The sequence below is a fragment of the Malus domestica genome, chromosome 17 (genome assembly GCF_042453785.1).
Source record: "Malus domestica chromosome 17, GDT2T_hap1".
NCBI classification, from domain to species: Eukaryota; Viridiplantae; Streptophyta; class Magnoliopsida; order Rosales; family Rosaceae; genus Malus; species Malus domestica.
The window spans coordinates 14,295,853-14,312,993 of NC_091677.1; the positions used below are offsets into that span (position 1 = coordinate 14,295,853).

Consider the following 17,141-nt stretch of genomic DNA (forward strand, 5'->3'; position numbering starts at 1 on the left):
ATTTTACTTTTTTATTTTTTAAATTAATTAAATTAATTAAATTAATTGTTTGCGAGACAAAATATTTTGTTGCACAGGGTATTTTATTTTTGTTTTATTATTTCTCTTATTTTAATTTAATTATAGTAATTGTTTGTGTGACGAAATATTTGGAAGCGCAAGATTTTTTGAATTTTTACTTTTTTAATTTAATGAATTGTATCTTTATTTTTTTTAATTACTTTAATTTAAATTGACATATTCAAAATAAAATTACATATGAAAAATAGTGATCAAATTATCCATAATATATATTATATTAAGAATGTACACATAAATTGACAAAGTACAATAATAAAATCCTAATACAAGTCTAATGTGGTGGTAGTGGTGGAGGATATTGTCCAATAGCGTCCTAATCCGCAATTTCCGTATTCAATGTGTAACATTCCCTACAAACAAAACAAACATGGTCAAATAACCAAAAAAATAACATAAAATAATATCAAAAAATCGACATAATCTCCCCTAAAATTGGCATACCCCAAACTCCACCCCACACCAAACCCAATTAATTAACTCCAAAAACACATATTAATGAAACAAAAAAATTAAATTTGGGGAGAAAATAAATTTGGGGAGAAAATACCTTTTGGTAAGATTGAGAGTGAGTGAGAATGAGAGAGGAGTGAGTGTGAGAGAGTTAGAGGAGATAATGAGAGAGAGACATGAGAGAGTAAATGAGAGTGGGAAATAGAGAAGAGAGAGTGAGTAAGAATGAGAGATACAGAAGAGAGATTAAGTGAGAGGAGTGAGTCGGATTTAGGGAGAGGGAAAGAGAGGAGAGGTAATAAATAGAGAAACACATTGAGAAAATTGTAAATGAGTTATTTTGGTTTTAAAAACTGTATCACTTTGCCGACAAAGGATACGAGTTTGCGCGAAGAAATATTGGTCACACAAAGTCTTAAAAAAAATTTAAAATAAATTTTCCCATGTCTCATTTTTGGCGCCCGCCCAAATGTTTAGGGTTTTGCACAACGAAGGATTTGTCGTGGCTTAAAAAAATAGAAAAAATATTCCTGCGTACCATTTTGCGCCCGCCCAAAATTAAAGATTTTGTGTGACGAAATAATAAAAAAGAAAATAATTCTATTTTACAATTTAAAATATAAATAAATGAAAACAAAAAGGGTTTAGGCAACCAAATGTTGATTCGTCACGCAAAGAAATTTTTTTAGTACAAAATTAAATAAAAAACAAGTAAATAGGATTTAGGCAAAGAAATATTGACATTCGTCCCGCAAAGTTTTTTAAAAATAATAAAAACATATGAAAACAACTATATTTTAAAATTTATAATATAAAATTAAATTAAAAAAAGAAAATAAATTGGTTTAGGCCTCGAAATATTTGGATTTGATCGCGCAAAAGTTTTTAAAAAATATTTTTTTTTATTTTTGAAAGACTTTGTGTGACGAAGTTTAAAATTTCGTCTTGCAAAGTAACTTTGAGCGATGATGTTTGTTTCATCGCACAAAAGTTCGTCGTGCATAGACACTTTGCGTGACGATGTGTGTTTCGTATTGCAAGGAGTTTTTTCTTACTAGTGTTAAAGAGAAGGATAAACCAACTAATATCGAACAAGAGCATATTGAATTCCAGGAGTCCACCTGTTCTGATACCATGTAAACTTATAAAATGATAAGAAATAATAAAAATTAATTAAAACTATGATTCTTTTCATAGACACAAAATAAAGAAGATTACAAATTGTAGACAACTTTAATCCAAAAGGTTACATCTTGCCAAAAATTTCGAAATTACAAAAAGTATATTATAAATTAGGGACACTTTGGATGCGGTTTCTAACTACTAATGTTCTTTGATTGAAACCTTGGTGGTTTTTAGTTTTTGGTCGAAGTCCCTGACATTAATGTAATAATGTATTTCTATGTAGGTTATTATATTTTTAAATTAAAAATGAAATTTGTAATTATTTATATTAATGTGATTTTAAATAAAACCCATATTTTATGGGATTAAAAATATTAAAGATGAATTATACTCTCCAATATATTATGTGTGTATATATATACACACACATGAGTACGTTCATCAAAACTAACCAAAAAATTATTGTACCAAAGCATGGGTGCATTTTCAAAAGCACAAAAAAAAAAAAAAAATATTAGCCTTAATAGCATTATTAAATTTCTTCTATTAAACTTGGCATGGATACATTCTTAAATCAACGAAGTAGAATGTACCCATATAAGTTTAAAAAATGGATTAGAGAAAAGATTGAATGAAATTTTATATAAAAATATGGGTACATTTTAAATTAAAAAAGGGTACATTTTTAACAAATTGGTACATTTAAGGATTGATACATATAAGATTAAAAAATTGATTTTTTTTTTATAAAAATTTAATGGGTACAAACTTATTCTAATTTTATTTTTTATTTGGGAAATGTTTGAATTGACAATTAATTAGTAGTTTAATAAGGGTGTGAGTATTAAAACTCTAAATCACTTACTAATATTTTTTTTTTTAAAATTATGTAACTTACATGTAATTCATTAATATATTAATGCTAGAGACTTTTGATCAAAATTTAAAAACTGATAAGGTCTTAGTCAATGAACATTAGAAAATAGGGACCAAAAACTAATTTTTCCTATAAATTATCCTGGGATAAAAATAAACCAAATTACTGCTTAGTTATGGGACGGGTGGGACGGGGATTTACCGCTTCCAGACGGCATAGTTCCTTTTGGTACAGCTACTTTCATTGTCGGAATAATCTCCATTAGCAGACGCGACCTACTGATCATCTTCTCTACATCATCTGCAATGACAAGTTCAGGAACTTCATCATTAGTAACCAAACATATATATGTTAAACAATGATTTAATGTATGCGTATGAGAGAGAGAGAGAGAGAGAGAGAGAGGAGAGATTTAATTTACGCATTAGTACCGAAAATACATACAGTGTTTTGGATTTTCAGAAAAATTGGCAAAGACTACTTTGGATGCGAACAATAGCAATATAATTATGGGAATCATGTAAACAACGCTAGCCTTGTGAACCATATTGCCGATCGATATACAAGTTTGGCTCCGTCGTTCCCATACAACTACTTATATACAAAGCGATGTCTAAGACGAGTCTTAGGTTTTTTATTTTGTACAAGTAGTTACTTGACTTACAACCGAGTATAGCATACTAAGTCAAGGGTTGCACATTAATTAATTATCATTTTATGAGTCTTCCATTGTTCCATGCATGCGAAATATCTTATATCTGTGTTTGGAAATTTCTTATATGTGTGTGATCCTAGGTCATCTGAAGGATGGTGCGAAATTCCATCAGCCAACAATTGTTGAAAATATGCTGCCTACTTTCGTATTTCTTAGCTTTAGCACAAACTATACGCTTTCTTATATAAAAGCCTATTAGCTCACAAATATTATATAAAAAGCACCCAAGAAAACTGAAAATATGACTTTTAACCCCTCAAATTTAATTTTTTTCCATATAAAACCCGACATAATTTTTTTACTCAAAAAAAACCTAGTGACTAGGATCCACCTAGGTGAATTCATTAATTACATATTACTTTACACATTTTACATTTTTTAGATGCCTAAAATACCCCTAATGCATATTTGATATGCACAATTAATTCTATGCAGATTGTAAGGAGAGAGTTAATGATTTTGTAAAAAGAAAAATAAGACATTAATTTTAAAAATATCATTGCATATTAATATCAAATATGAGAATTGATTAGACCATATTAATTTACCTACCTACTATTTGAAATGTTCATTTCCAATTATGCAAAATATTGCATAAACTTAGGAATTGGATCATGCTTTTGATTTTATCTTTTACCTACAAACAATCATACACATATTACTTAAAACGCCCCTAATAGGCTAATATATGTAATAATACATGAAAAATAATTTACCTAGCATGTATACAAAAAATGTTATTTGATTCAAAATATATAATCTAGGTTTTCTTAATATATATATATATAATCTAGGTGTAGTATATGACACACCCCGACCCCAATTGAGGCATGCTAGCCGTCAAGTAAGGGTGGCGTAGTCATGTGCGTTGTACGGAAGTGAAAGTGATATAAAAATACGGATAAATAATAATAATAATAATAATAACGAACTAACTAATTTACACTAGACTAGCATATCAGTGCGAGTGGAAGTGTTTAGAGTGTAGGTACACATAATCAGAGCGTAGGTATCAGAATGCAGTCCAGAAGTCTACTTACTAATTATACAGATCATAAAAGAAACCCTACACCGATGGATGTCTGTCAGAACCGCTATGGAGTCCTTGTGAACCACCAGCAAGAACTTATAGCTAGAACCTGGAAGGGTGCAAAACAGAAAGTGTGAGTGGGCAAAAACAAAGCTTTTCAAAACAATTTATTTTTCCAAAAGTAATAACCCCTCACCGTAAAACCCGTATAATTTCCCAGAAAATAGCACTACGTACGTATATAAAACTCATGCTTGAGAGTAGCAAAACCCACATGTATGCCATGTCAATTATCTCCACAATGCATAAGTACGCCAGATGAAATGAATCAATAAAAAATGACTTATCAGCCGGAGTCACCTAACGTGACTTGTACGGCTGAGTCTAAAACTCATCAGCCAAGTCCTACACATGAGTCAGAACCACCTAATGTGGTCTGTACGACAGGCTAGGTGTAAATAAATACGCTCAAGTGCTACAATCACGTGAAGGCTGTGTGAAGTATTGCAAGTCACCTATGAGTCAGAACCACCTAATGTGGTCTGTACGACAAGCTGACACTTGCCTTGGATCCAACGTGAGCGTGTGGTGCAGGAGGTGAACGATCACGTGAAGGCTAGGCCCTGGCCTTGGGCGGAGCACTAACACCGGGGTGTAGGACAATGAATTTTATGCACACTATTTATCACTAACTACTATGCAATCTAACCAACAATGTGTACTCACCTGAACTTACCTTGACCTCCGCAATAACATGCAATATTATGCAAAGCTATCCTAAATCATATGCTAAAATATAAATCAAATATGACATGGAATTTTAAAAACGTAAATCCATTTAAAACCATTTATGGGAAAACATAAAGCATATATACGTATATACAAAAAATCAAAAGCCCATTCACTGGTATGTAGCCGGGTCATAACCCCCTAGTCTCACCTGGCTGCGCTCGTCCTCTAAAAATGTTTCACCTATATGTGAAACCACTACTTTAACGTCAATTTTAAGCACATAAGTAAAACTGTGTAATAACTTCTCATACGTTGTTCGATTTGGGTGTTTGAATATACCATCGTGGCCTACTCAACATCACGAGCATTCCCATATTTTTAGAAAAAATTTCCAACGTCCCACGCGCAGGCATGTGCCTAGCACACGGAAAGAATATTTAACGCCGTTAGAGAATATTCCACTAAATAATAGAATATTCCATCATATTTACCTGATGCTGTTAGCATATTCCATTAAAGTTGACAAAATATTATCCTTCCTTCTCCGATGGTTCGCCGGAATCTGACGCTGGCCATCACTGCGTCACCGAAAACTGGAAAATCATAAAACTTCAATATCTTCTTTGTTTTTCAACCAAATTCCATAAATTATATATGGATGTGAAGCTCTCAGAAAGGAGAAAAAATCGTTACCTATTTGAAGTCCTAAAATTGACAAAAATGGTGGGAAAATCTCTTGGAAAATTTCGGCTAAACTGGAACTTCCTAAACCCGTGTGTTCCGATGTCCAAACCACTCAAAACTTGTTCCCAGTTGCTAGGAAAGGTGGAAGAACATATTTTTAAGTCTCAAAACCAAGAGAATCCTTCGCGATAACGTCGGAGGAAACTGGATCACATGTCGGAGCTCGGGTTTCTCGAGTGCTACACGTCTTCCCTTCAACTAATGGTACGGCTAGGCTTGTGAAGTCGAGGAGAGTACGAAAATGTTGTCCTTAAGCTCGATCTGTGTATGTGTGGTAGTGTTTGAAAGTTAAACGGTTCGGTCGTATGGATGAAAAAAGGATCGAGAGAAAAGGGCGAGGGTGAAGGTACGTACGTGTGTGTGTGTGGGTCACTGTTAGGTTTAAAAAAAGGATCTTAAGGCCTAGTTGGGCCACAATGTTTAGGGCTCAAACAATTGGGTCCAACTAACCAGAAACCAACCCAAATTCACTTATTCATTTGTAACATTTTTGTTATGAACCCGATTCTACCCTAACTTGCGACAACACGCACGTGACAACGCGTACAATTTAATTAAGTCAGCTAGAAAAATAATTTGAAACTATATACATACATCCACGCCACAACGCTGACGAGGGTAAAATAGTCATTTCCACGTATTCGAGGATAAAATATATTTTAGTTTAGGCTGGGCTATCACAACCTACCCCGTTAGCAAAATTTCATCCCTGAAATTTCTGTACACCATTGTACAACATATCAATATCCATAGAACATACGTGAATATAAATCTCGCATATGATCTTCCGTCTCCCAAGTAGCCTCCTCCATTGAATGGTTCCTCTACAAAACTTTTACCATCCGAACAGTTTTGTTCCTCAGAACTTTATCCTTCCAATCCTAAATCGTCACTGGCTCTTCGTCATATGTTAAATCTGGATTACTTTCTAACGGCTGAGGAGGTAATACGTGTGATGGATCGGAGACATAATGGCGAAGCATAGAAACATGAAAGACATCATGCATTTTCGCCAGTTCTGGAGGTAACTTAAGTTTGTAAGTAACTTCACCGACTCGTTTGGTGATTTGGTAAGGTCCGATGTAGCGAGGACTTAGTTTACCCTTTCTACCAAGCCGTACTGTGCCTTTCCATGGAGATAACTTCAAAAATACCTAATTTCCCACATTATACACCTTATCAGTAGCATGCTTGTCAACTAGACTCTTATGTCAATCTTGGGCTGCTTTCATGTTAGATTTAATTACCTGAATATTCTGAGTAGTCTCATTTACAATTTATGGGCCTACTAATGCCCTTTCACCAACTTCTGACCAACAAAGAGGAGTATGACAAGATTTACCGTATAATGCCTCGAAATGTGACATCTCGATGCTAGAATGGTAGCTATTATTATAAGCAAACTCCATCAAATCCAAACACTTATGCCACGCGTCACCAAACTGTAGTACTGACAATCTCAGCATATCCTCTAATGTCTGGATAGTCCTCTCAGATTGTCCATTAGTATGGGGGTGATACGCCGTACTATAAAGCAAACTCGAACCAAATGCCTCCTGAAATGCCACCCAGAACTTAGAAGTGAACCTAGGATCCCGATCAGAAATAATTCTAATCAGAACCTTGTGGTATTTAACAATCCTCGAAATAAACAACTCAGCTAGTCGGCTTAAAGAATAGTTCTCCCGAACCAGTATGAAATGTGCTGACTTAATAAGCCGATCCACGATCACCCAAATGCCATCATAAGCATTTCGTATATGAGGAAGCTTGTACATGAAATCCATAGTAATATTTTCTCATTTCCATTGGGGAACAAGAAGTGGCTGCATCAATCTAAAAGGTTTATTCTTTTCAACTTTAACTTGCTGGCAAATTGCACACTTACTCATATATTTAGCAATCTCCATTTTCATAACTAGCCAATAGTAGAAAAGCCAATAATAGAAAGGTTTAATAGTGTGATACATCTTGGTACTCTCAGGATGCATCGTATAAGCCGATATGTGCACCTCATCAAGGATATCTTTCTTTAGTTCTGCAATATTTGGTACGTACATTCGGCTTCCTTGCATAAGCATGCCATCGGATTCCTGAATTCTGAGACCTTTCTTCTTCCCTTGTGACACTGCCTCTATTAACTCCTGAGACTCTTCATCCTCTGGTTGAGCTTCTAACACACGATCTATCAAAATTGGCCTGACCTGGAAACTAGCAAGTAAAGCTTCCTCTCTATCCATCACTCTTAAATCAAATCCTGTAGATCTCAACTTTCTGAGAAGAGGGACACAGGAAGCATATAAGGCATTAAGTCGGCCTTGAGATTTCCTACTAAGCGCGTCTGCCACCACATTTGCCCGACCAGGGTGATACTCAATCATGCAATCATAATCGCTGAGTAATTCTATCCACCTTCACCGACAAAGATTAAGATCTCTCTGTGTGAAAAGATACTGGAGACTTTTATGATTCGTGAAAATCTTACATTTTTCTCCATAAAGATAATGTCTCTAAATCTTCAAGGAAAATACAATGGCTGCTAACCCAAGATCAAGAGTAAGATAATTCATTTCATGAGGTTTCAACTATCGCGAAGCATAAGCAATCACCCTACCATGTTGCATCAACACACAACCTAAACCATTCAAGAAGGCATAACTATAAATCTCAAAGTTACCACTATCATTGGGAAGTGTCAACACCGATGCGTGAGTAACACTATACTTCAGTTGCTAAAAACTCTACTCACAATCATTGTCCCACTCGAATCTTACATTTTTTCTAGTCAACCTCGTCAGGGGCAAAGCTATAGTAGAAAAATCCTTAACAAACCGTCGATAATAACTTGCTAGGCTAAGAAAACTCCGCACCTCGGTGACGGTTTGTGGCTGCTCCTAATTTTCAACTATAGCTATTTTATGTGGGTCCACCTAAATGCCCTGAGCTAATATTACATGCCCTAGAAATGCTACTTGGTCTAACCAAAACTGACATTTGCTAAACTTAGCATATAATTGGTGTTCCCTCAATTTCTTCAAAACCAAAGTGAGATGTCGAGTATGCTCCGTTTTAGACATAGAATACACCAAAATATTATCAATGAAGACGATAACAAACCTGTCGAGATACGGCTTAAATACTCGATTCATCAAATCCATAAAAGTTACGGGTGCATTTGTTAACCTGAATGGCATCACAAGGAATTCATAATGACCATATCGAGTCCTGAAAGCCTATTTAGGAACATCTTCACTTCTGATCTTTAATTGATAGCACCCGGATCTCAAATCAATTTTGGAGAAACACACAGGTGCCTTGAAACTAATCAAATAAATCATCAATATGCGGCAACGGACAACGATTTTTAATCATCACCCGATTCAGTTGCAGATAATCTATACACAACCTCAAAGTCATGTCTTTCTTTTGTACAAATAAAATTGGAGCTCCCCAGGGTGAAGTACTAGGCTGAATAAAACCCTTATCAACCAATTCCTGCAACTGAGTTTTCAATTCCCTCAACTTCACATGAGCCATTCGATATGGAGTTAAGCAAATAGGATATGTACCTAGAAGTAACTTAATGGTGAACTCCACTTCTCTGTCTGGTGGTAATCCAGGTAGGTCGTTAGCAAAAACATCAGGGAAATGTCTAACTACCCGAACATCCTCCACACACACAACACATCCTCATTTAACACCACATGAGCCAAATAACCCTGACAACCTTTCTTCAATAACCATTTGGCCTGCACAGCAGAAATAACGCCGTGTTTCAACCCACTACGTATACCCACAAAGGTAACCACAGGTAATCCCGGCCGATGAAAAGTGACTATCTTCTTATAACAATCCAGCTTAGCATGATTGTAGTGTAACCAATCCATGCCAAGAATAACATCAAAATCCACTATATCTAATGGAACCAGATTAGCCGGCATAACGATGTCCTCCGCCAAAACAGGACATCCCTCATACACCCAACTAACATAACATGTGTCACCTCTAGGCATCGAAAACTCTAACTCGTACGCAAGAGGTGTAGGGTAGGGTTACATCGTATAACGAACGTATGAAAAATAACAGAGTATGCAGCACCAAGATCAATTAATATTCTAGCAAAGTGACCAAGGATATTTAATGTACACATAATCAGATCAGGGTTGTTCTGAGCATCTTGTAAAATGATATGGTGAACACGGCCTTGTTGCTGTTGCCGTCCTCCACGACCTCGATTAGCTTGGTTTCCACGTCTCTGTACACCTCGTCCTTAACCACGCTGGTTAGGTTGCCTCGATGATCTTTGCACTGCTAGAAGCAACTTCAACATTCTGGGACTGTCCTTCGGGATACCACTGTGATCCATCAGTTGAATACGAAAGATATGGTGTGTAACCTCCTGGATACTAAGAATAACCTCCATGTTGATACGGGTCATGTGGATACTGATACTGTCCTCTAGTATATGGAGCTATATCACCCTGATAATGGTATGCTCTACCATAACCCATCTGGGTATAACTACTAGACCCTGGGACCTGCTGAATAAGAACTGGTGGTGGCAAGGCAGATGGCTGGGATTTTCTGCTGATTCTGTAGGCACTGAATGGCCCGATGTCCCATTTGGCCACAAGTAAAACATCTTCTATTACCTTGCATGCACTCTCCAAAATGTTGATTGTTACATCTATGGAAAAATGGACCACCAAAACCACTAGAATCTCTCTGTCCCTGGAAGCAAGAACTGCCTGAACGGCCGCCCCTCCACTGCACGGTGGAACTCAAACCCCCACTAGAAAAACTAGAACTAGTACCACTTTCTTAAAACTCTACGTCTTGCGAGGTCCCTGAGATGACTGGCCTTTATTTTTATTACTGTTTTTCTTCTAATTATTATCTTTTTCTTCCTCTTCTTCACTTTCACTGGTCATGTTTTTAGAATCGTCAACCCGCAGTAGAATCTCATAAAACTCTTGATATGTAGAGCAGGGAGTCATGGTCGCCATAGAACACCATTTCTTTCAAGTACCCCACTTAAATTGTCAAAGTATCTCGGTAGAATTCTCAGGAATCTCTGGATAATACCGAGATAAGTAAGTGAACTTTCTGTAGTACTCATTAGCCGACATATTCCCTTACTTTAGACGAGTAAATTCTTGCTTCTTACGATCTATATACTCTAGAGGTACAAATCTCTTCTGGAATAACTGCTTAAAAATCTTCCAGTCTGCAGTTTCCTCTTGTGATAACTGAAAAGATTCCTACCTCCACTAGGATGCAGGCTCCTCTCCTAAAAACCAGGTAGTCGTCTCTACCCACCTATCCTCAGGGAAATTCCCCTGTATTTGCATCACTCGATAAGTTTTCTCAACATGATTGAGCCAATGCTTAGCTTCATTGGGCGTCTCAGTACCAACAAAATTATTCAACTTCAAATTATATACCGTTTCCAAGGGAGTTCTCTGGGGAGGACGAAGTGAGGACTGAATGGCACTAGCAATAGCCTTCCCACATTGGGTAATATCAGGAAAACTAGACTCAGCTGAAGGGTGGAGGGGTGGATGTATTTATAGGCTAGGGAGAGGACCACAAGCTGGCACCTGCCTTGGATCCTAGGTGAACGATCACTTGAAGGCTATGCCTTGGCCTCAGGCGGAGCATTAACACCGGGGTGTAGGACAATGAATTTTACGCATACAATTCATCACTAACTACTATGCAATCTAACCAACAATTTGTACTCACCTGAACTTAGCTTGGCCTCCGCAATAACATCCAATATTATGCAAAGCTATCCTAAATCATATGCTAAAATATAAAGCAAATATGACATGTCATTTTAAAAACGTAAATCCATTTAAAACCATTTATGGGAAAAAGTAAAGCATATATACGTATATATAGAAAATCAAAAGCCCACTTACTGGTATGTAGCCTGGTTGTAATCCCCTAGTCTCGCCTGGCTGCGCTCGTCCACTAGAAACATTTCACCTATATGTGAAACCACTATTTTAACGTCAATTTTAAGCACATAACTAAAACCATGTAATAACTTCTCATACGTTATTCAATTTGGGTGTTTGAATATACCATCGTGACCTACTCAACACCATGAGCATCCTCATATTTTTAGAAAAATTTTCCGATGTCCTAAGCGCAGGCCATGCGCAGGCACGTGCCTGGCACACGGACAAAATATTTAACGCCGTTAAAGAATATTCCGCTCACTAATAGAATATTCCGTCATATTTTCTTGACGTCGTTAGCATATTCAGTCAAAGTTGATAGAATATTCTCATTCCTCCTCCGATGGTTCGTCGAAATCGAGCGCCGGCCACAGCTGCATCACCAGAAACTGGAAAATCATAAAACTTCAATATCTTCTTCGTTTTTCAACCAAATTCCACAAATTATATATCGATTTGAAGCTCTCAAAGAGGAGAAAAAATCCTTACCTATTTGAAGTCCTAAAAATGACGAAAAGTGGTCGGAAAATCTTTGGGAAAATTCCGGCTAAACTAGAACTTCCTAAACCCGTGTGTTCCGACGTCCAAACCACTCAAAACTTGTTCCAAGTTGCTAGGGAAGGTAGAAGAACACCTTTTTTAAGTCTCAAAACCAAGAGAATCCTTCGCGATCACGTCGGAGGAAACTAGATCCCTTGCCGAAGCTCAGGTTTCTCGAGTGCAACACATCTTCCCCTTAACAAATGGTACGGCTAGGCTTGTGAAGTCAAGGAGAGTACAAAAAATTTATCCTTAAGCTCGATCTGTGCATGTATGGTGGTGTTTGAAAGTTAAAGGGTTCGGTTGTACGGACGAAAGAAGGATCGAGAGAAAAGGGCGAGGGTGAAGGTACGTACATGTGCGTGTGTGGGTCACAGTTATGCCTAAAAAAATATCTTAAGCCCTAGTTGGGCCACAATGTTTAGGGCTCAAACAATTGGATCCAACTAACCAGAAACCAAGCCAAATTCACTTATTCATTCGTAACATTTTCGTTACGAACTCGATTCGGCCCTCACTTGCAACAACACGCACGTGACAATGCGTACAATTTAATTATGTCAGCTAGAAAATCATTTGAAACTATACATGCACGCCGCAAGGCCCATGAGGGCAAAATAGTCATTTTCACGTATTCGAGGATAAAATATATTTTAGTTCGGGACGGCCTGTGACAATATATATATATATATATATATATATATATATATATATATATATATTGTATTTATTTATTTATTTATTTTTACATAATTGGAACAAATTCATTTACCTACCTATAAATTAATTTCCAATAATCTACCTACAAAAAATTATACTGCGTGTGTAATATAATATCTATTTTTTTTCACTAATACATGGAGAATAATTTAGGGAGTTTTAAAAAAACACTCCCGGTAATGTTCACTTTTAACGAAAAATCACATTTTAACCTTTAATTGGAATTATTAACTATACCTTTAAAAAGAGTTTTTCGTTAAAAGAGAAGTTTTTTTTTTTTTGATTTTTCGTTAGTTTTCCTAATAATTTACCCACAACAAGAAGAAATATAATTTTGATGTATTATATTGAAAAATATTATGTCATACCTATATTTATACAACAATAAAATGTGCCTAATATATGTAACAATACATGAAAAATAATTTATCTACAAGTTAGAGAAGTGTTATTTGATTCAAAATATATAATACGGATTTAGTATAATTTTTTTTAATAATTGGAACAAATTAATTTACTTTTGAATTAATGCAATATATATAACAAAAAAAGGTAAATTTTTGCTATGATATTGATACAATTAATGTAATACAACAATTTATATATTTTATTTCACTTTTTCTACAACTTTTAATTTGGAATAAATTTAGGGATTTGGGAAAGTGGCATGTGTGTAAATAAATTGTATTAGTAGGTCAATAGTGTTCCGATGTGGCTGCAGATTTTAAATTTGGGTTTTTATTGGACGTTTATATGTAAGGGCCAAAATCTAAAGCACCCAAAAGAAAATCTACAACCTCTTGTTTCCATTGCTTTGTTTCATTTTGATAATGAGAGAGATTACTGCTACTGTCTCGAGTGCTTAGCCACACTTATCGAACCTCATAAATATTATGTCTTATTTATTTTCTATCCTACTGCATATAAATCCTCAATTTCAAGTACATAAAAAAAAATTTGAACTACATTATTGCTAGTCTATTATGAGGCTAAATCCATCACCTTTCCTTTTGTATAGTAACGTTTGTTCAAAAAATAAAAAAAAAATTAAATAATGATCGAAAGTGGAGCAGGTATGGGTGCAGGTAGTAGAGTATGCTCTAATTACTTCCAAGACAGATGTATGAACAAATTAATGATGTTGAAAGCGCTAGTCTAGCATCAATGTGAGATTTGAGCCTGCAATTCAGCAAAGGAAAAGTATATTAAGTTAATATATACTTTTTTTTTGGACAATACACTTTTTGTTTATTATCATTACTTTTATTATTAATGTAATTAGTGTGGTATAATTGTCAATACTATAATATATACTAGTATATGATATTTTTTTTTTAAATCGAATGAGAGAGGAAGAGAGGGAGAGAGGAAGACAGTAAGAGAGTACTGAGAGTGGGGAGAGAGGGAGAGAGGTTTAATTTTTTTTAATTTTTTTTTTAAATTAGAAATGTTAAAATCACCTCTAGAAAGAAAAAGAGCAAAATTTTGTTTTATGAAATTATGTTACCACCCTAAACTTTTTTGTTGTGATAGAAGCGTAAATAGTCTTTTTAACCTTTGACAAAGAGTGTTTTATTAATATATAGTTTAGATATATGAGTTGGTCTTTGTCCGTAAGACTTTGAATTTTAGACACTTTTAAGGTCTTTGCCTAAGAAGACTTTGAATTTTAACTACACTTTTAAGGTCTTTTCTAAGAAGACGTTGAATTTAGTTACACTTTTAAGGTCCTTATCAGAGAAGACTTAGAATTTTGTCACACTTTATATTGAAGTCTTCGTCTCGTATTGTGAACATATTCATATTGTCAAACAAATTTGAACTTTAGCTAGGTAATGAAGGCAAATTGAAAAGGTAAAAATTTCCCAAAATGATGATGAAGTATTTGGTATCAATGGTATATTTAATCACACCGGGAAGCAAAAAACAATTGCAATAATTCAATACATACTCATACGCAAACTCAATTTTAAAATGCACATGAAGTTCAACCAAAAAAGAATGCACATGAAGTTAATTTTGAAAACACAATCAAGTTAAGAACTTTGGTCTTTCTCTTTAAGAAAATTTATGCCCCACTACGGTGCTCATAATTCATCGGGCTGTTTCACAGGATACAATGACGAAGCCTTTATTTACGATAATAGCACTTCAACTTATGGCCCACTACTACAGTAGTTGAAAGCAATTATGTCTATGCCGATTCTACTCCACCTTAACAACAAACTATTTAGCCCATGCTATTATTTTTCAAAAAAAAAAAAAATTGTCTTGTATGAATTTTGTACTTGTTTGTTTAACAATTGTAGATTTTTTAATCGGCAGTGTGCTCATGAAATTTTCCGAATGTGTGTGGGTTTTACCATGTAAAAGAAAAACAGTGTGTTCTAATCTTCTTATTTAATATATTTAATTGTTGCTGCATCGCAAGATTAAAACGCTAGCGAGTTTGCCCGTTTTTAACTAGGCTATTTATTTGTTGGGTTTTGGCAAACCTAAAGTAAGGGAAGATAAGAGTGTTTCAACATAGAATGCAACGAGTTGAGCATGAAGACCTTAACTACTAGAGCAATCCACATGTCTTATAATTTCTTGTATTAGTAAATCAATTGATTCTTCACGATCATCTTTGTTAGTAACCAGAGTGCTAAAATATAAAAGAGTTATTTGTTTTTTTTTTAATGAAAGGTAATATTGTTATGATGTAATATTGAAACACCCCGATCCGAGAATCAAGGCGTGCTGGCCGTCACGTGAGCGTGACGTAACCAAAAGTGCGATGTGGAAGCAAAGGATATGAGAAATATGAAGGAATTAAAAATCAACTACTAACAATAATATCCAACTAGCATGAAAGAGTGAGTTTAGTAGTAAAACACACAAATTCAGAGCATAGATACTAGGTGCAGTCAAGTAGGACTATAACTAAGTTACAACACCCGCAGGTGAGTCCTACATTTATGTGGTCTGTTGATGTGAAAAATAAGTTAACACACAAAATTAAACCCTCTTTTTATCAATTGTAGTAAAGTATGTAAGTAGGGATCGTTCTAGGCCGGGGATTATGAGGGATTGCTAAATCACTTGGAAACTGACTTGAAAACGTAAAAACAAAGTTTAAAACACTAACTAGATACACGGGTTTCGGACAACCAATTCGGGTTCATGCCAAGGCGCTCAACCATGGAGGCAATCTATCTCTTATGAAGATTGATGGAAAGATATAGAGATGGGAAAAAGGATTTACACATGGTCTTTATAGATTTGGAAAAAGCGTATGATAGGGTCCCAAGAGACATTCTTTGGAGGATTTTAGAGAAGAAAGGAGTACGAGTAGCATATATCCAAGCTATAAAGGATATGTATGAAGGAGCAAAGACTGCCGTAAGAACTCATGAAGGACAAACCGAAAGCTTTCCCATAACTGTAGGATTACATCAAGGCTCATCCTTAATAGTAATGGATGAGTTAACAAGACATATTCAAGATGATATTCCTTGGTGTATGCTTTTCGCAGACGATATAGTGTTGATAGATGAAACTCAGGAAGGGGTAAATGCAAAGCTTAACCTTTGGAGAGAAGTGTTGGAATCTAAAGGTCTTCGCCTAAGCCGATCAAAGACAGAATATATGGAGTGCAAGTTCAGTGCAAATGGAGGCCAAAACGAGTTAGGGGTGAGGATCGGAGATCAAGAAATACCAAAGAGCGACCGTTTTCGTTACCTAGGATCTATCTTGCAAAAGAACGGAGAATTAGATGGAGATCTCAACCATAGAATACAAGCTGGATGGATGAAGTGGAAGAGTGCATCCGGCGTGTTGTGTGACCGCCGTATGCCACTGAAGCTCAAGGGAAAATTTTATAGGACGGCAATAAGGCCGGCGATGCTGTATGGCACAGAATGTTGGGCGGTGAAACATCAACACGTACACAAAATGAGTGTAGCGGAGATGAGGATGCTTCGTTGGATGTGTGGGCACACGAGAAAGGATAAGATTAGGAATGAGGATATCCGGGGTAAAGTAGGAGTAGCCGAAATTGAAGGAAAGATGAGAGAAAATCGGTTACGGTGGTTTGGACATGTGCAAAGAAGGCCTATTGACGCTCCGATTAGAAGATGCGACTATGGGACAGAGGTTCAGGGCCGAAGGGGTAGAGGA

The 17,141-nt window shown here is 35.7% G+C and overlaps 1 long non-coding RNA gene across 1 annotated transcript; it reads right to left on the reverse strand.

Annotated features, from left to right (window-relative positions):
* Nucleotides 1-266: 266 nt before the first annotated feature.
* Nucleotides 267-3,124, reverse strand: LOC114822776 (uncharacterized). Its single transcript, XR_003770979.2, has 3 exons — nt 2,978-3,124; nt 2,735-2,833; nt 267-431 (listed from the first exon to the last, which is right to left on the reverse strand). It is a non-coding gene; the product is annotated as an uncharacterized lncRNA (long non-coding RNA).
* Nucleotides 3,125-17,141: the final 14,017 nt, after the last annotated feature.